This window comes from Drosophila persimilis, unplaced genomic scaffold (genome assembly GCF_003286085.1).
Source record: "Drosophila persimilis strain 14011-0111.01,24,50 unplaced genomic scaffold, DperRS2 tig00000520-arrow-pilon, whole genome shotgun sequence".
In the NCBI taxonomy this organism is placed as follows: domain Eukaryota; kingdom Metazoa; phylum Arthropoda; class Insecta; order Diptera; family Drosophilidae; genus Drosophila; species Drosophila persimilis.
In genome coordinates this window covers 2,818,965-2,839,147 of record NW_020825317.1, presented here as the reverse complement: position 1 = coordinate 2,839,147, position 20,183 = coordinate 2,818,965, and the positions used below count along the sequence as shown (strand labels likewise).

General features: G+C 39.4%; 1 protein-coding gene across 1 annotated transcript in view; it reads right to left on the bottom strand.

The window, feature by feature from the left end:
• The window catches only part of LOC6602603 (high affinity cGMP-specific 3',5'-cyclic phosphodiesterase 9A), a 152,562-nt gene extending 133,546 nt beyond the window's left edge, over positions 1–19,016 (bottom strand). The window contains exons 1-2 of the mRNA XM_026990237.1: positions 18,872–19,016; positions 7,371–7,410 (exon numbers count right to left, since the gene is read on the bottom strand). The gene's annotated coding sequence lies outside the window, so the exon portion shown is untranslated. The remainder of the gene's footprint in view (positions 1–7,370; positions 7,411–18,871) is intronic.
• Positions 19,017–20,183: the final 1,167 nt, after the last annotated feature.

The window sequence follows — 20,183 nt, the reverse complement described above, 5'->3', positions numbered from 1 at the left end:
AAAGCTGCTCTTACAGGAGTCATTTTAAATGGCGTTTTTTTCGCAATTTCTATACGATGGCAAAATTTAAAGACACAGTGTTTTAAGAGAACCAGTTGGCTGTATTTTGAGCCAATACCTTCATTCGGAAACAGATTATAAAATGCTTTGTGCTGTCATCGGCTCTACAGAATCCACGTGTCACCTGGCCTCAGCTCTGCCCTAGAAAGATTATATCTATTGAGATTCTCAGCTTGTCGTAACCATGGACTTCAGCAAGCCACACGATTTCTCTAGATTCATTAGAAACCAGTCCCAGTCACAAAATTGTGCATCAAATGCTTAAATTTAGTTTTCAAATTAAAAAATTAATCGGCACACACACACACGACAGGAATTGCATTCTACTTAACTCCATTCACACATTCGAACACTCGTGCGGCAGGGGGCAGTGTGTTGCATAAAACAACCTGAAAAAAGTGCAACTTTTTATATCCCACTCTGGGATATACCAGTGAAACAATTAAAATGATTCACCTACAAGTTTTCATGAAGTCCGGTAATCGAAGAGTACATGTTCGATTTGTGGTGAAAGTGGATGTATGTAACCCCCAGAAGGACGCTTTTCCGAACGCATAAAGCCTTGTCTGTCTGTCTGAGTGTCTAGATCTCAGAGTTTACAAAAGCTAAATCAACCAAATTTTGAATCTGGACTCCTGTGAAATTTAAAAATTTCGCCTCGCCGCTTTCCGCCCCCACAAATAACGAAAATCTGTGGCATCCACAATTTTAAAGATACAAGAAAACCGATTAGAACAGATCGTATCATTATTATAGCCAGAAGGAATAAATCAAATTTTAGTGGCCACGCAAAGCCTTCCACACTTTTCCTCATCCAGGTTGCGCGCTCTCATGAGATAAAGAGACAGGTGTAAATAAAAAATGTTAGGACAAATGGAAACAGATCAAATCTAATGTATTCAAATTTTACCGGCTCGACCGATTTTTATATTTTTTTTTTTAGCAAAAAGTCCATTTTCCCTATTGCGAACAGTGATACAAAACGGCATATAAAATATTTTATATAAATAAGCTCACATGCATGTATACTGAATGAGTACAGAATATAGAAGTACAGCCGCGGCCTTTGCCGCGTCTCACAACGTTCCCCCTCGTTTTCATTTTCATTCCACACAAAAGCAGCACTTTTGGGGCAAAGAGAATTCAACTATTTGTGTGAGAGAGGGAGAGAGAAATGTTTTAGGGTATGTTTGAACAATTGGTGTTTTTTTTTTTGAGGGGGTTGGGGGAAAAGGATTCAAAGTATTCACTGTCAGAACCACAACAAAGCCAATCTTTGATGGCAGAAACTCAATTAACAAACATGGACCAGAACACACTTATACACAGAGGGAAAATATATACTCGTACTATATTTTCGCCCCTCCCCCTACCCACCATTTCCTGGAAACATTGACATGTATTAAAATACATTTTTGCATGTCCTGTGACAAGCATCAAGCATTGCGTCACAGCTCTGTTTCTTGAATGTGACTGAATTAGTTCAGATATATGTAGACTCCCGTATCTATGTATCTGCATGTGGAAGTGTATCTGTGTATGTGCATCTGTGTGTGGTATGGCCTAAATTGTGTCGGCAATTAATGCTGTCATTGTTGTTGGCATAATATTTCATCAGGCAGCCGCTTTCGTGAGCCAACATTTTGCACTCTGCATTCAAATAAACTCCCAAAATTGGTTTCGAATACATTTAAGTGTGTGTGTGTGTGTCTGCAAGGGCGACTCCCCCTTCCGTTGGATGTGGATACAGTGGGTGTACGCAGATTACTTAACAGCCATTGCCTGTAATCACCTTTTGTCTCAGTCACTGTTTTGGCCCAACTCCAGTCACACTTTTTGCAGTTTTAGTACCATTCTTGTATTGCCTTTCAAATTAAATGGCATTTCACTCAAAAGTTCCACCTAACTTTTTTATACGCTACAAGAATTTTAATAAGGAATCATCATTGGATATTGACCTCAGCATCGGATGAGGACTGTCAACTTCTCCCAATAGACACTGTTATTCTTTTTTTTGGGGCTGTGTAAGTAATTTTCTACAAAAAGAATGATAAAGCAAAGCGGCAGGTGACACTGGTTGCAGGGCTGTTCAAGGGGAATATTATTAGGACTTTCGGATATCCTTTTTGTGGAGCTAATTAGAAATTATCCTTTAAACATGGATATTTCTTTAGTAGAATGCTTATAGATAAACTCACTCATACACAAAAAATACCTAGCTCAGAAACTCGTAGAAAGTGAATAAAATGTAAATTAAAGAAGGAGAGGAAAGTTACAGATTTGATAGAATCTCGAGTCTGATTACGCAGGCTGACAATAAATTTTCCATGTTAATATTGGCTTTTCTAAGAAATTGCAATCAATCGTCTTATCAATTTCAAAGAAAAAACCATTCGCTATTAGTCTATGTACTATAGCCGGCACTCAGTCAGTAATTATGTGAGCTTATGATTTATGTAACCTATACAATATATTTTATGCGCAAGTGCACGAAAGCGCCTAAATTTGTATCGGAGCCGATGAAAAAAGGACGGACACACTCGGCTATCGATGCTGATCAGAAAGGACTTTAGACAGTCGGAAACGCTTCCCTTTGTGTTACACACATCCAAAACAAAACAAAACTAATATATGTATAACTAAACGCTACGAGTACCGGGTACAGGCATGCAAAAAACAGGCAGTTTACTTTTATCGGGGTGCATTATTTAAAAAACTATTCCATTGCACGAGAGACAAAGAGTCAAAAAAAAATAAAAATAAGTAATCGAATTGAATAGTAAAATAAGCAAATAAATCAAACAAAATTTAAAATTGTCGTTTGCAGACAACAGAAAATCTAGTAAACGCCCATGCATAAATATCTCTGCTGAAAAGCCTTTACCAAATTTCGCCGGAACTGTTCATTAGTCCGTATATTGAACAGGAATAGGAGAATGCGAATGCAAGTACCTGTTTGCTTTCGTGAGAACTGACATTCAAAATTCAAAAGAACGTACGTTCCCTTGCAAAGGGCTGCCTCGTATGGGTGTATGGAAGGGGGAAATTCCAATGAACGCTCTTTGACGTCTGACTTATTATAGTTTTTGGATACGGAAAACCTGATGGGACTATTGGTTGCAAGTGCGTGCAAGTGCAAGTGGACACTCGAGTGTCACAGGTTGCGTTGGATGGGAGCACACAAAAGTCAAAACATTTTGAGTACATCCCCTCGGTGCCTCAATCCTTTGCAGCAAATGTCGCAATCAAAAATCATCTCCTGTGGTGTAGAAATTGTGCATACGCAATGTTTTCAGAAGAAGAGGCAGGGCCTCTTACAAGGGCCACTATTATCATATGGCATAAATATCAATTGTTCCGTGATGAACACTCTTCTACTCTCATGTGGCAGCCGCCCACACACAAAAAAATAACAAGTATTTTACAAAATCAACACGAAAAAATTTCTTGTGCGCCAAACAGCTCACAAAAATAAACAAAGTGATAAAGAAAGTAAAAGAGAGGAAAAGAGCAGGAAGTACAAATACCCTTGGTATTTGGTAAATACCATTGGAATACCCTAGATGGTTAGAGAAATAACAAAAATGAAATAAAATATGAGTAATTCATGATAATTCTGTAATTCAAAGTTACACCCAAAGAAATGGGCCCTCATATTTAAAATAGATATATTTCAATTAATTATATTCCCTACAAATTGAATATACATACATATTCAGCCAGGCTCCGTTTTTCACATTCACTAAAGTGAATGTTTACTTTTACTTTACTTTTGAATACACATAAATTGGGGCTTCCGTTTTCACAACGAATACATTTCCGTGCAAAAGGAAAAAAATAAATGACTTATTGGTGCATTAACATAAACTTGACACCTACATATATCAGGGTAATTTAACTTTTGCTTTCTTTATAAATAATTTTATTTTAACCCAATCTCAAATTTGGCTCGGAAAAAATTGGCCAGGGCAACAAAAATTTTCGTTTTGGTGCAAACAGCAAAAAAATGTGAAAACTGGAGAACCTCAAAACGAAAACGAAACGCAACGTTTCCGCAAGAGTAAATGAAAAACGGAGCCTGCCTGATTATATGGTATTAAACTGACTTTCAGTATTTTTTTCTATTTAAAAACCGAACATTTAATTTTAATATCGGTATGTCTCTTTTCAAAATTCCATTTTTCTTTGAGTGCAGATAATATGAGTACTTCGAATCGAGATCTGAAAAAATCCGTATTTAATTCCCTTCCTTCTTTATTTTCTAGATATATTTGAAGTTTGAAGGAAGTGGCTCTTGCATATAAGATATATTCCATTCGATATATTCCTACAAAAATAAGGTTATCCGAAATTCATATTTATGAATACTATATGTATAACCAAATAAACTGTTTGATTTCTGTTTCGTCTCTTATTTCAGACGTTTTATTTCATCGTACCATAAATCGACACCTTTATTCGAGAATCACCTCAAGAACGAAATAAGGACATTGTGTTTGATATATTTGCCAACTTATATTCCCGGCTCATCATCAAATGTCATTTACAGCGCATCGAGGGACAAGCAAGAAAGTAAGATTTAGCGGAGGAAGAAGCGACGCGACCGTTCAGGTTCTGAACAAAACCGAAACCAAAATGCAAAACGTGACTTTTCCTGGTGCCGTCGACTGAGGCGCTAACTGACAGACTTTCCCACTGCGGGTGGACAGTGGGTGGAGGAGGGGTAGGCTGGCGAATGGACAGCCAGCCAGACGAATGGATGGATGGATGGACCGACTTGGGGGCTGGCAGTTTTGTAAATTTGTTTGCCTTTCCTCGCGCGGTCTTTGCAATTATAACAATAATTATTAGTGGAGCAAGTCAAGAAGCAACCAAGCCACACCACACCACACTGGTGGGTCGTCGCGACGACCAGCCCTTTTAATATCAATAAGCGGCAGGAGAGGCGAGACGCGGTCTCTGTGGATGATGAGGCGCGAGGGGCAAGGGGTACGAAAATGAAATCCCCAATTGTTTGATTCTCGGATGTAATATGAGCAACCACCAAAAAAAAGATACAAGGCGAGATTTTTAAGGAGAAGATATGGGGAGAGATATAAACGATATATTTACTAAGGAATACTTGTTACTGCGACCCATTTATAGAGATGTAATGGAATCGAATGGGAATCCTTGCAGAGATGTAATCCCTTTCTGATTAAAATAGTTATTGCGAAGTAGACACTGAATATATTTATGAATCTAACAATTACCATACGCCAAATCCTGATCCTGATCCTGAGTAGCTAAGGGTGTTGTATCCAATATTCTCTGTTGTGTCTGCCACCAATGAAGCGGCACATTCTTCGTTTAGGGGCAAGATATCAGCTACTTAAGGGGCAGCCCTCGTATATGGATGTCTCCTCGTTGTGGCCATCACCTGAATTGAGTAGAACCGAGGAGAGCAGAGCAGAGCAGAGTAGACTGGAGTGGAGCAGAGCAGAACTCTCATAAAAATCAATTTCAATTTTCAACTAACGACAAATGTGCGCATTATGCAACGGTCGGTCGGTCGGAAGGTCGTTCGTTTCTCGATAACAGAGACTATGGTGACGCAGAGGAAACTTGAAGGAAACCGCAGGCTGACCGAGTTTTTGGGGGTTTGCTGGATGGGTTTGGGTGGTGGTGGTGCTGCTGCTGTTGCTGGTGGGTTTGTGGGAGGTACTACTGCTGCTCGGGGGGTGGGTGGTTTGTTGCTTTCGAAGTGAGTTAAACCGCAAGAACCGCTCGCTTGGCGAACTGCGGCCTGACCTGCTTACTTGAGTGCTGGACACAAAATACGGGGGGTTTTTCTCTATGAGTGTGTGTGCGTGCAACATGCAACAAGCTTGCCTGCTTGCCGGCCCGCCCCTCCCTTCAGGTGTCTGACGTCAATGAACACGCAACCCCACCACAATGGCCACAATGCAACAGACAGGGCACAGAGGACAACGACAACAACAATAGCAAAACTTCAGTGCAATGCGATGACAAATGATTAAAAACCAAACAAAAAGAAAGTTTCAAGAGTTTTCCCAGTTTTCCCTCTAGCAAAAGCAAAAGAAACAAACATTAAAAGGATTTTCCTTACCCCGTTGGACAACCAACAAGTTTCCCATTTAACAATGACTGCAGGCCATACAAACTAGCTTTTTTATCAAAATCGAGATAGTGCAACAATCGATTTATCGATAATCTTTCGATAATTTTATAATTAAAGTGCAGCCAAAAAATATTGTGTAATGCAATATCTTTGGCTCGGAGAACGACTGAATATCAGGGAAAAGACCTAACCGGCGGCATCCTTGAGGGCGGCACGCGTGGCGAATCGTTGCTTCGTAGCCAACAAGTAGACGGGCCAGATGGACCAGACGGGCCAGGGTTAAACAATCATTCAAAATCTTCTGCTTCTCCAAATCGGTCTTGAATGGCTTCAGAATGTCGTTGCAAACCAACGAGATGTGGTCTTCATTCTCTCATTCCCGTCCTTTCTGCCGATCATTTATGCATCCATTCGCATTTTCAGCATTGCCCTAACCAGTCAAATCTCTCCACTTGTGTTGATGGGTGGACCTGCCTCCTAACCATTTCCACGGTTGCCATGATGCCTTTTGGGGACGGTCAAAATGGCTCTAGGATGTCATGTGCCAGTGCTATGGACCCAGCATTATCCAGCAAGCCCACAGCGTCCATTGGGTAAAATATGTTTAAGTTTATTGTTTATCAGAGGATCTCCGCGCTTTCACATTTATCTTTTTTTTGTAAGTCCCAGCATCAAGGTTTTTCTTAAGTTAAAGAATTTGTTAAATGAATCAGAAGACAATCTGTAAGAAAAATACTACCTCTTGCCCAGACAGAGATTGGAACTGTTCCCATAATCGCCTGCTGACATAGTAATTAATTAAGTTCTGGCCTAATCCATATGGTAAGTAACTAAGTCCAACTGTTTGACACGAAACCACATACAGACTGAGAGCTCTGGTGTGGTGAGTGCTAATGCACCCTGATATGCCCATTGATCAATGGCATTGTCTTAAGAGCCTTACCGACGTTTTTTGTGTTTTGAATAAGTCCCGCGCCCTCTGTGACAGTGAGAGATGAGTGCAGAGTGAGTTGAGATAATGGGAATTATGAATAGACCACCCACAAAACGAGATAAAAGATAAAATATATAATATGATATACCATTCTGGTATAACTGGTAAAACTGTATCAGCTGTATTTTTAATCTTTAAGATCTCTTTGTAACCATTCTTCTAATCCGATTTTTATTTAAATTTGAAAGGACTTACCTTATTTACGATATATTGGGTATTAAAGTCCACACAATATCTGAAATAAAAACGGATTTTCTCATTACAACAATTACGAAGAGAGAACAACGAAGAGAGGGTTCAAATATAATCAATTCTATTTGATTAACTGTTAAATCAAATCGAGAGTGTAAACAATATGTTAACAACTTTATTATCGCACATCGATATGGGAGCTGTCGGTGACGGTGACGGTGCCGGCGCCAGTTCGGTTTCGGGGGGATGTTGGTGGGCGAACCTTGTGCGGGCCTCTATGTGTAATTCCGAGTAAGTAGTACGATACTTCGATTATTCGACTACTCGTATGCGTATGAGTCAGTAAGTAGACCAACATTTGAGCACTGTGTACCCCCACAGCCGGCCATAGATAAAACGACACAAAAACAGAGAAAAGCAACTAAACCCCAAATGAGAATGAAACAAAAAAAGTAGTTACTACCGACTAGAGGATACCCATTACACAGGTTTCATTGCGACCTATCTAATGGGGAAAACTGTTTTTAGAGAAGGCAGACGTTTCCTTGATCGGCTTGCTATCCCATTCCGATGGATCTATAAATTATAATATTATATACAAATACAAATATCAATATTTTGTATTTTTAAATTGTGGATGCGACATATTTAAATTAAATATTCGGGTTTTAAATTGATTTAAACAAGAATGTGTTAAAGAGTCGTTTTAATAAGACCCATATTTAATCTAAATATATAACACTATAAAATAAAAATAGTATACAAAATTTCAAGGAAATATTTTTAATCTAAGTATACAAATATTTAATTTAAATACGAAAACTATTTATTTTAAATATGAAGTATGTATCAAAATTTAAGTGAAAACTTTAGCTTTTTATATTTTCCACACTCGGTGCAAATCTATTGGAATGTAAATACTAAAATTTTAGGACTGTACATGTTCTCTATAGACTCTATAGACTCTCTACGAGGAGAAATAGATGTGAGGGAAATAAAAATGCAAAAAACCATTTGGAATTGTGGCCATTCGTTCGGTGAATATAATGAGGCAACAGCAGCAAAAGCAATGGCAATGGCAATGGCAATGGCAATGGCAACGGCAACGGGGCGTACGATGAGGGGATAAGGGGCAGTGCGGCATCGATGCCGGGGCGTAATTAAAAATTTCTTATCTGCGAGTATTTCCATTTTCAATTGTTAATTGTTGTGGCTCTGGGGTTCTACTAATACTATGCGTATGTACAGACAGGTAATGTATCTATATCTACATAAATTTATGTGTGTACGAGTAAACACATGGCCATATACACTGGGCCGCACTGTACAAAGGAATCCCCTTAAACAGGAGTGAAATGTAAGATCTGTAAAGAAACGGATTTGAGATCTTTACTCTTGGCTTTTATATCATATAATGAATTAACTGATATTAAAACAAGTTTAATCGCATACTCGATGATAAGATAGTTTGCCTGAGAGATACATATCATTCCTTAATATTGTATGTATGTATTTTTATGTGGCCGAAAAAAGTGAACTTTGAATGACAGGAAAAAGGGGAATATAGATTAGAAAAGATTACCTAAGGTTAGGCAATAGAAAGTACGTTTAAAAGAACTTAAGATAAGCGTAGGAGAACGAGACGGTTACCATAGATTGCGTTATCCCTGGTTAGGGTCTGTGTATCTGCTGTATTTTTCCTTTCAAAGTTTGGAAAAAGCTGCACAGGATTATTCCAATTCTGTTTAATAAAGCTGTCGTTCTCAGAAGTTGGGCTGCATTCGAATGGGGGAGAAAACTAAATTATTGGCAGCATTCAATGTGGAAGAGGCATGACCTGCACAGGAGCTGACAGTGATACTTGGACTTGTGTTTGTGTATGTTTTTTTTTATATTCATTTATTTATCTCTGTGATATACTTAAGAACTACTATAAACTATACAGGAGTACTTTTGGGACTAGGGGACCCGCGCACTGCATTACTGGCGAAAAGCATTGCTTCGCAAGCGCGTTGACATCTATTCCCTTTTTCCTTTCAACCCAGCATGCTATCCGTGGGATGAGGGTGTGGGTCCATCGCCCTTTGGGTTAGTTGTCCCACCAGGTCTGCAATCAGTGATTGCTGTTCCTTCTGGCGGCGTCCCTATAACTCGGCTTTGGTGTCTACTTGCGTAACACTATCCTGCGTGGCGTCCGAGATGGTTCGGAACGAGCACGCGATCCTGATAGCGCACAATCTGCATGGTGACTTCACCCTTCGCATGTAGCTCTTCACCTTCGCGTCTTTAGCCCACACTGGCGCCGCGTAGAGTATCTGCGATGTCACGACGCTCGTCAGCAGCTTCCTCGTTGCCTGTTTCGGCATCTAGTGTTTAGAAGCGGACTTGCTGTGGACCTACTCCTGGTGCTCTTTGAAGGACAGGCGGGTGTCCATGAGGACTAGGTACTTGATTGACCTTTGCGATTGGTTGCTGGTTGCCCCCCAACCAGCACTCTGCCGGTTTCGACCACTGTTCTACTTAATAAAAGGAACTCCTCCGTATTTTGAGCCACTCGGACACAACGTTGGTGTGTGTTTCTTTTTAGATAGGAGTGGGTTTCACTTCATCAGAATGAGGGAATAACATAACCCCCTAAACTGATACATAGAGGTGTATGCATTCCAAATTTGTTTTGTTTTCTATCTTCTGATCAATAGCAATCGTACTCCGATTTCTATTTCATTTGCTTTTGATAAATTAATGCCAAGGCACTTGGCGCGGGCATCAAGTCGCGCATTTTAAAGCCTCGGCTCACCCTTCGGGCTCTACTGCGGCGCTGCTCCACACACCGCTTCCATTTGCGGGATGCGGCACGCGACTTGCGACTCGCGACTATGCCCCTGCGTCTGAACAAAAAAAGCAGGAAAAAAAAACAAAAGCAGACAAGAATTCGGCTAAAATGCCAGTCATGTAGCGACGGAACGTTTATTTATTTAATTTATTCCGGTTTCTGTTTCACTTCTCTTCTCCTCTTCGTTGACAAAACATTGCCCGAAATGATTAAGCCGCCGTAAAGGTGTTAGACGCCCCCCGCCTCTCTCCCCCCCCCCCCCCCCCCCCCCCCCCTCCCATCTACAATGCTTCACCCCGTTGTTCACCCTGTTCCCTGTTGCTCCATGCACTCTTAATGATCGACATAACGTGATCCATCTCATAGCTTGCACTGGGTTCCGCCTGGCGTCAACATCGTTATGTCTGATGGATTTATGGAGCGCTAATTGGTTGTTAAATCGCTTTTAGTTAAATATTCGATGCCGATATTCGATCATGGCCGTAGGAGATCTCCATCTTCTTGTGGAAAATGGAAATGCCAAACATTAGTGTTCACAAATTAAGTTATAATTCGCTGGAACTTGATTAAATAGTTTACAAATTGTAATTGAGTGACTAACGACAGATCCTTGGAATGCGATCAGAAATCTAGTAGAGTTCCTTTCCGTATAGTCTACTAGTTTTCTGCAGTTTTCATTGTCGGCTGCTCTCAGGCAAAAAACAAAAACAAAAAAAAAAGCACAACACACAGAGCCATCTATCTCAATCCCAATGATTCGTGACACTTAGCAAATATTTGCACGCTCATTTGCTATTCCCTGTGGGGGTACCGGTACCAATGCATTGGTGATATACAAATGTATATCTTAATCGCATTTTCTATCCAAGTACATTCCAAGAATGAACGGAAACATAAATCGACTCCAGCATTTAAGAGGAAGTTCTCGTTTCACATGTAATTCTTTAATATATGAAACCAAAAACATCAAATGGAAAAATTATTCGACGGACATAATGACATGTGTATAAATTTAGGCGTGAAAATGATGCCCTGAATCACTTTACAAACAATTTGTGTAGAGATCTTGGTAATTCGTTGATCGTATAATCAGAACTTCTTTATTGTCTTCTTTGGAAACGTAATTTATATATATCCATACTGATATTATAAACTAGAGATATCCCAAGATAAGTGACACTTAAGCAGAGATAACTTGAAGTTAACTTGCTGCCACACTGGTCGTACGAGTACGACGCAGATCTATTTATTATAGACTCAAATGATATCTGGCTCAAATTTGATTCGCAAATACTAGACCAAGTTCTGTTTTTGTTGTTTGATAAAACGATAGCTGCTCCGTTAGCTCTCTTTTTCTCTTAGTCTCTCTTATCGGGCATTGGGAGGTCTATGACATTTGGTGGGCTCTGTTAGAGCCGGGGAGAAGCCGCGAATGGTGGAAAGGGGACAAAAGTCTAAATTTAGAAAGAACTTTTGACAGTCCATCGAAGCGTTACGTTGATAATATTCGTACGATGTGTATAACTCTTTTTTCTCTATTTTTTTTCTGGGCCGTAAGCTCCCTTGTGTGGGCCACTTTCCGACGGTTTGAGCCACCATCGGGGGAAACAATATAGGGCCAAGGAGTTCCTTTTGCTGAATATGTGCTTATATTCCTCTCTATGTATATAGTTTCTCTCTCTGTCTCTCTTACTCTCTCTATAACACACTTTGCAGCACGTGCAAATTGCACTTTCACTATTCTCTTCCTCTCTCTCTCTCTCTCTCTCTTTGGAATGCTCTTTCGCCAGAGTCGAGACTTGTTTGTCGCATTCGCATACGCAGCAGAAGGCGTTCCGAGTAAAGTCCAGCGAATGATGCCAAAGTTCATCCGTGATATCGTGGCTTGTTCTACCAATAAATAAATGAGCTTATCCAAAAATTACATAATTACTTGGGACACTAGGTTACTCTTATCACACTAAAACGGGAAACTAGAAAAGGGCGATTACAGCGATATTCTTGGCTTTACCAGAACCTACGTACAGCAAAGGATCATGTGCTCATGGTTGAAACTGAGGTTGAGCGATCGAATAGGATGTTCTTACTGAAAGATCAAACATTCTGATGATAGGAAAACAAAAACGGTGGATATTACTGGATCAGTGAGCAGAATTACCAGAAGGAGTAATCCTCTTGATGGTCTTCCTTAATGGTGTAACAGACTTTTTCATGAACTCCATTTATTCAATGATCTTCAGGCACGTGAACTCTTATGCTCATCCAAGGTCATGATTGAACGATACTTTTGATCATGACTTAGTGATTGTGTAGTGTTTTCCTCATCGATCATCCAGCGATCTCGTATGGAAGCAGGGAGGACTTAATGTGACTGACTGGCTTAGTATTTCAAGAACATAAGTTCTCTTAAGTTTCCCCACTACATAGTCCTCTCCCACTCCCCCTCCCTCTCACTGCCCCTCTCTCTCTCTCTCTCTCTCTCTCTCTCTCTCTTTCGCTCCCGCTCTCTCTCTCGCTCTATCTGTCTCTCTTAGATTATACTACATTGGAATCGTAGCTGTTTTGAGGGCTTATCAATATTGTACGGTTTTCTTGGATTCTTATTGTGTTGCTGTATGTGTGTGTCTCTGTGTTATTTTTCATTACGTAGTACTGATACGGATACGGAGGCCGACCGAAGGCGGTAATCACAAGAGTCACAGCCGCCGCACACCACCACACAAACCACTGCGACAATTCCATTTCCATCCCATCCAGAATTCCAGAAATTCATGACAAATATTTGAGACTGTGTGCTTGGGCTGTGTGTACAAATTAATTCATTTTCATTTTATATAAACTGTGTTTCAACCGGAGAGAAGGCTGCCTGCTGCTGCTCCTACTGCACTAGAAAGAGAGAGAGAGAGAGACAGAGAGACACTTTAGCGGCAGCATGCAGAGCTCACACAAAAATAGCAACAGACCGACGAACCGGTTGTAAAACTCGTGTGTGTGGGGGCAAAAGGAAAATAAATATATGTATGTACGTATAGCAACCGAAAACTATGCGGCAACAGGTCCACATCCACATCCAAGTCCACTTCCACACCACAATATTGAGCTGCTGAAAAACAAAATAAAAAGTGGTTTGCTCCAGTCCCCCAACTTGGCCGATGCCCGGTTCGGTCTCCCTGCCTTCCGCCTGCTTACCGCCTGCCCCGCTTAAGGTCGTCTGTAGAACGGAACCCAGAGACAACAACCGACTGGGGCTGTGACTGTGTGAGGTGATATCAGAAACAGCAACATCACACACAACCGGCACAACAGCTTCAGGCATTGCGTTATTCCAAGGCAATTTCTTGATCATCATCGAGACGAGCCTGGCCTATGCCATGCAGCGTCATCATCATCATAATCATCGATGACGCCGGACCAACCAAGAATGCGCAAACCTTTCAGCTCCGTCTCCATTTCGAGAGCCAGAGTCCGAGCAAGAGTCCGAGCCGGAGAGCCTCCGGAGCTCTGCAATGCAAAAACGAGTTTCTCCCATTTTCGCTCGAATATATGAGCGCATCGCAATGCGCTCAAGTTCACGTTCCCTCTCCTTGGAGCGAAGAGGAGGACCAGACCAGTCCATGGTATGTGGACTGCATACTGCCAGCCACATATGTGCATCTGTGCACACACAGGTTAATGCCAGTCAATTATAGTACGAGAGAGTACGAGTAGCAATCAGGTTTTCGATTTTCGGATTCGGATTCCTAGGAGGATTTTCATTTTCAAAGATCGTTTCGCTGCAACCAAAGAAATACATATTCTTGAACAATGAGTGCTTATCCAAAAGTTGTATCTGAATCTTTTAAAAAAAGGATTATTATAATCTGTTCCCATCGAATAAAAATAAAAGCTTTAAGAACATCTCATGTTCGCTTTGAAAGCCGTCTTTTAGCTAGAAACATTTCTTTAGATCGTTTTAAAAATGGTAACCTGAATTTGCATCTAATAAGGAAACCATAACATCAAAACAACGATCGTTTGAAAAATAACAAATTTTTCTATTTAATTAAGAGGAATATGAGACACATTTTCTGGTTTCCAGAAATCAATCAACCCTCTAAGATATCATAATTTAATCGGCAATCTTTTGGTTCCATAGCTCCTTCTCTTTCATCCAGGAAATATCTCCGGCCAATTTTTAAGCATACTAGTACTCGTAGTATTCCGAATAATATTTCAAAAAAGATTAAAAACTTGAGTGTTTCCACTGTTTTTATGGGCGTACAGCTTTTGAAATTTACAAAAAAATAATAAAAAAAAAAAAACAAAAAAAACAAAACAAAACAAATATTGAAGGGAAAGGTATCTACGAAAGCGAAAACTCAACGAATCGGTTGGATCCACAAAATAAAACACAAAAATATATCGTTATTAGTACTTATTACTAAGTAATATTTTTAAGAAAAGTACTCTTTTGTTGGTTTTTAGTTTTTAGCTGTTGCTTATTGCCTTTTCTTTTGTTTGTTTTCCTTTGCTTTTGCTTTGTTCGGGCAAATACAAACAGAACATGCATTTTTATTTACCATTTATCAGCACACATTGGCAAATATGTATATATGTATATATATATGTATAAAGTACATACACAGGTAAAGGTAGAAGAATGTGTGGGGGTAAGGGTATCAAATTATCAAGGTGGAAAAGCCCTGTCTATCTATCGAAGAGCTTTCTAATGGTTTAAGGGATTTTGGGAGGTGCCTCATGTTCCAGGGTTCATCGACGTACAAAAACCTAGAATGGGATTCCATTTTCGTAGCCATTGATTCGAGTTTTAAGAACTTGTTCTTCTTTTTATTGATTGAAGCACCATTGAATATCCATCGGAACCTATTAGTCCCTGACTTAAATATGATTCTATTAGTTCACACATCAAATCTTTAAGAACAATTAACTCACAGGCATACGATCTAAAAAACAATTAGGCAATCAATTATCATGTCAGCAAAGAATCTACAATAATAATTAATAAATCAATGATTTTTTATGAATCAAACGAATCTCTAACCCAAAAGAGTTGTATGGTTTTAAAGTCCGTTATTCATGTACTCTTTAATAAAACGTTAAGATTGTATTCCATACATAGGATTCTGTGAATCTATTCATCTATAAATATCAATCGAAGAGCGAAGGTCCAGCATTTCAATAAAACTTTAAAGCAACCCGTTCTCCCGTTTTATGAGGTATCCGACGCGTATTCATTTTGTCATTCAGATAGATAGTATATATTTGTTTTCGTATCTCTGCCGCCAGTTATCCGACCGCAACAACAACTACAAACAGCTACAACGGCATCAAGTGGCTATTAAAAACATAATTTATCAACAATTTACATGCCAAGTCCAAGGCGTTTGGTAAGCGTAATTAAAAAATTACAAAGATCGACAACAAAGTAGATCGCAGTGGACTGCCTGCCTGATGCTCGCCTGATGCATGGATAGATGGTAGCAGCCCCATGAATACGCAGAAGAAAACCAAGACTGCCTCAACAAAAAGAAAATTACTGTGATAGTTGTTTCAATCATAAGCTAAACTCGCAACCTCGCTGCAAAAAGAGTGTGCCAGAGGGCGAGATTTCAATTGAAAATTGACCACCCAAAAGACAGTGATATGAGTCCCCAAGAGATCCTCAAATTACAGATATCAACGCCACAAATAATCGATGAAGGATTTACGAGTAGTATTTCCGAATCGACTTGAAAACGAGAATAAACAAAGAATTGGGTTGGGCCGAGCGCCTGAAGTGAACATTTCATTTGTCGATGCTCCAATTATTATTCCCATAGGTCAGCAGTTTGGACGGAGTGGAAAAGTTTTTAAGGGCCTGCCCAATTTTTAGAAACATAGCAAATCGATTTGTGGATGGAACTGGAGCCTTTCATTGATGTGTGGATATTCATAGAAACTTTATCGATCGATTTTAATGATGAACTGTACACAAATCCCTCTTTCCATTTTGCTGAAAAAGCCTTCCAGATAATAGCAAAGCCCTTGGTTTCTTCATGTTTAGTAATGACATCTTTTGATGATCTGTACATAAATGATACAGTCTCTGAGCACTCTTTGCCTTTGCTGTATGTTTTGGATATCCAGCCAACGATTGCCATCCAGTTTGTTCAATTTTAATTTAGTTTAGCGATGCTTTTCGATCATTACTTATCCTTATCGATAAATACTTACTAGTACTCTTTGTGATAATGTGATGACAATTTGCATAGTTTCTGGCTGAGAAATCTATCTTTTATTTCTCTTTCAGAGAGGGGCATACAAAATGTGAAATATTTGAAACGTTTGGCACGTGGGTGACCGAACGACCAACCGGCAGAGGCGGAAGTGGCACTTGATGATGGCCAAATATGTATGTATGCATCTGTGTGCTTGTGTATCTTATGGCGAGAGGCACATCTGTGCAGTGCCACAGTGCCTCATAATCATACAAGTGGGTGTCTTTCAGCATGAATGAAATGGAATTGGAAGTGGAATTTGGAATCGGAAGAGCAACAATCACAGTGGCCGCAGCAGCAGCCGCAACAACAACAGCAAAATCTCGTTCAACAGCAGATACAAACGTATCTACATACAAAGATGGATGGATGTATCTGCGACTGCTTCTGCGACAGTGGACAGTGCTACTGGTACTCGTTGCCATTGCCGTTGATGTTGCCGTTGCCGTTGCCTGCAGAGCAATCGAATCAAGAGACAAACTGGGTAATTGGTTCATTATATAGTAGAAGCCAACAACATCCGCTCGTTAATGTAAATTACACAATAGTTTCGAATCATTTTTGTACCCACTGTTTCGTACAGATTACAGGGTAGATGCTTCTCGACAGGATTACAGATCCAAAATAAAACAAAACCCATGGCTTTGTTTTCCGGCTATATGTCTTTGATTGGCAGAAAAATCATCTTCTTTCTGTAGATTTAAATGCCCGCCGAATGGGTATGCCCTAGTCGAATGATTAGCTAGAGCAACGTTTAATTTTCATTTCATTTTTCTTCATCATCGACGGAATGTGCAGAGGAGTGGATGGGGATTCTTTAGAGATACTAAAGCACATGGATGTGTACATATAGAGAATAATTGTTACACATAGTACTGATTACAGTACTTTCTCCTAGGTCTTAAGATAATTAAAACCTTTGGAAAACTGAACGAAAGACAGTCGGATGAGAGGTTCCACTGTATGCTTAATTTAATAAACAATTATTATTCATATTTTGTTCAGAAAGAGCCAATGATCGCACACTTTTGAGTTCAAAAAGAGCTGTCCAAAGAGTCTAAAGAGAGTGCGCGACGGAACAGAAGAGAGCGTGTGGCGTTTGGCGTGCGCTGATAAAGCAGCGTTTCGGCGAGAGAGAGAGAAAGAGAGCGAGCAAATACAATGCGAATTATCAGTAGGACTCCGTGATATGATTATCAAAAGGTTTCTTCAACTGCGACTGCGACTGCGACTGAAGGGGCACGGGGCGACACGGAGAGGCAGTGGCACCAGCTGGCAGCGGCGACAGTGTGGCAGCGTCTGAGGCATTTCTCAACGTATGTATGTATATGTAAAGTATCTGTATCTGTATCTGTATCGGTACGATTTATACATATGAATTTGGAACAGTTTTATTCATACTCATGCATACTCGTGCATACAGTATATTGTTGTAGTATTATTAAGACTTTTCCAACGTGCTCCGATAGTACACGTAAAAAACGAATATCAAAAGCAGAACAAAAAACAAAAACATTTCAACAAATACCATTCGGTTTGTTCCCATAACAGCTACTATGTATACGATATAGTCATCTCATTTCAATCAAATTTTTTGTCGGGTTTTTATAAAATCTTTTAGATACAAGTCAGTTCTCAGCAAGGAAATTTTTTCCTATCGTTTCCTCTCATATATGGTTATCCATTCTTGAGTGTTCCGACCTACATATGTACATATGTATATGTATGTATAGTGATTTCTGGGATTATAAGTGCTGCAGAGTTGGCAGATCATTTATTGTCTCACTCTTTCATTGAAAAGCGAAAAACTATTCCACTGCTACGTACATACATATATGACTGTTTATTTCTTAGCTGATTTTCGAAAAAACATACAAAAAAGACAATCATTCGAGCTGAATAAATATCAAGATATTCGCAGGCTTACAGGGAACTGAACCCTGATGGGTTCTGTGAATTGAAGGAAGAACGTTCTGCAAGATTGTGCAGCAATATAATGTGGAAGCAGCTATTTCCCTTCGAGGTGAATATATTCCGAAAAGGACTCTGGGCCCTGAAAGATGATATCCACTACTTCGGATTCTCTTCTAACAATAAAATGTAAAAAAAAATGTGATTTTAATGATAATTCTGATCCACTGATTTTACTGCTTCCTTTGATATAGTAGTATAAGTAAAAACAATTCCTCAGATTCCACTGCAGGTTCTACATCTGATACTCTCTCTCTCTCTCTTTTACTTCTTCTTTTCCTTTAATGACTCACTAATAGTCATTTTGGGGCTACTGCTCAGATGATCCTTTTGAATATTTTTAATATCGCATCGCAGAAATAACAGCTCACCAAACGCGCAGGACACGCTCTGTCCCTCTGTCTCTCTTTATTCATGAAAATGCAACTCAGTTTCATACTTACTTTTCGTCAATTATCATAGATGATATCTAACTATCCTCTGCTTTTCCTCTTCCACTGCTTTGATTTTCTTGTAGCTGCTTTTGTTGTTTAAATTAACTTTTATTAAAAATGAACTCTCAACCACTCACTTTATTTTGTTGTTGGTTGGTATTTGTTGTTGCACTCTGCACTCTCACGAAAATAAAAAAAAAACAAAATTAAACAAAAATGCATTAGATCCAAGCAAAGATGCAGACATCCGCTTGATGCAGTCGCGTCGATGTAGAATTGCCCGCGCGCGAATCCCCCACAGTAATAAACGCACAGAAAACGCTCGTTAGCCTGCTCAGAAGCCGCGCAGGATCCACCCAAAACGCACAAAAGACGCACAGAAAACGCTTGAGAAATGCACGTAGCAACAGGTGCTTGCAAAGAAATTCCGAGTTGGAGCAATTTCAATTAAATTCAACAAACAAAAGTTTTTTTTTTTACTGCTCTACCACTACCGCTGCTGCTGCTCCCCACTGTGGTGTAATACTGTTATATAGAATACGATACGGAATAGATAAATTCTCGAATCAAATCGAATGCACCCGACGAAAATTTTTAGAATCTTTTACTGTACCGTAGAGATTTTTTAATATGTACTGATATATCGATATATATGTAGATAGATATATTTTTAGATGATATTTTGTTGGATCAATACGGATATAACGGAACTACTATTCTGAATGCGGTTAAAAACGCGCGCCAACCGCCAACAGCTGAAACCTGTTGTTTCGTTGTCCGCGGCCCGAGAAAGATTGAACATTTCAATACCACCAACCACCCATAACACCCACCAACGAACGCCCGATCGCTGCTTCGGCCTACGTTAAGGGGATGTTAATATATGTACATATTGATCTATCCAATATTGATATACATACCATATGTACATATGTACACATAGTATGTGTATATTTTTTGATTTTTTTGGCGGAATTAACAATATGAATGTAGATTCTGTGGAATTCATTTTCCTGAATTTTTACTTTGTTTTTTAAATTAAATCAACCTGTGCTCTGATTTTAGTAAATTATTTTAGTTTTGCTTATCCGACAAATTAATAAATTTTCTATAAGATTGGCTAAGTTCTCCCTTCAATAGGATTGTTAATAAAATATACTTTAAACTAAAAAAGTCAACAAAAATGTCCACAAAATAAATTTGTTGTACATGGTAACTACACGGTAACTACATATTGCTGACTAGAAATTTAAAAAAAAGTAAAAAAAGGTGTGGACAACGAGGACAAATGCCCAGCTACATTACAATGCATAATACGAAC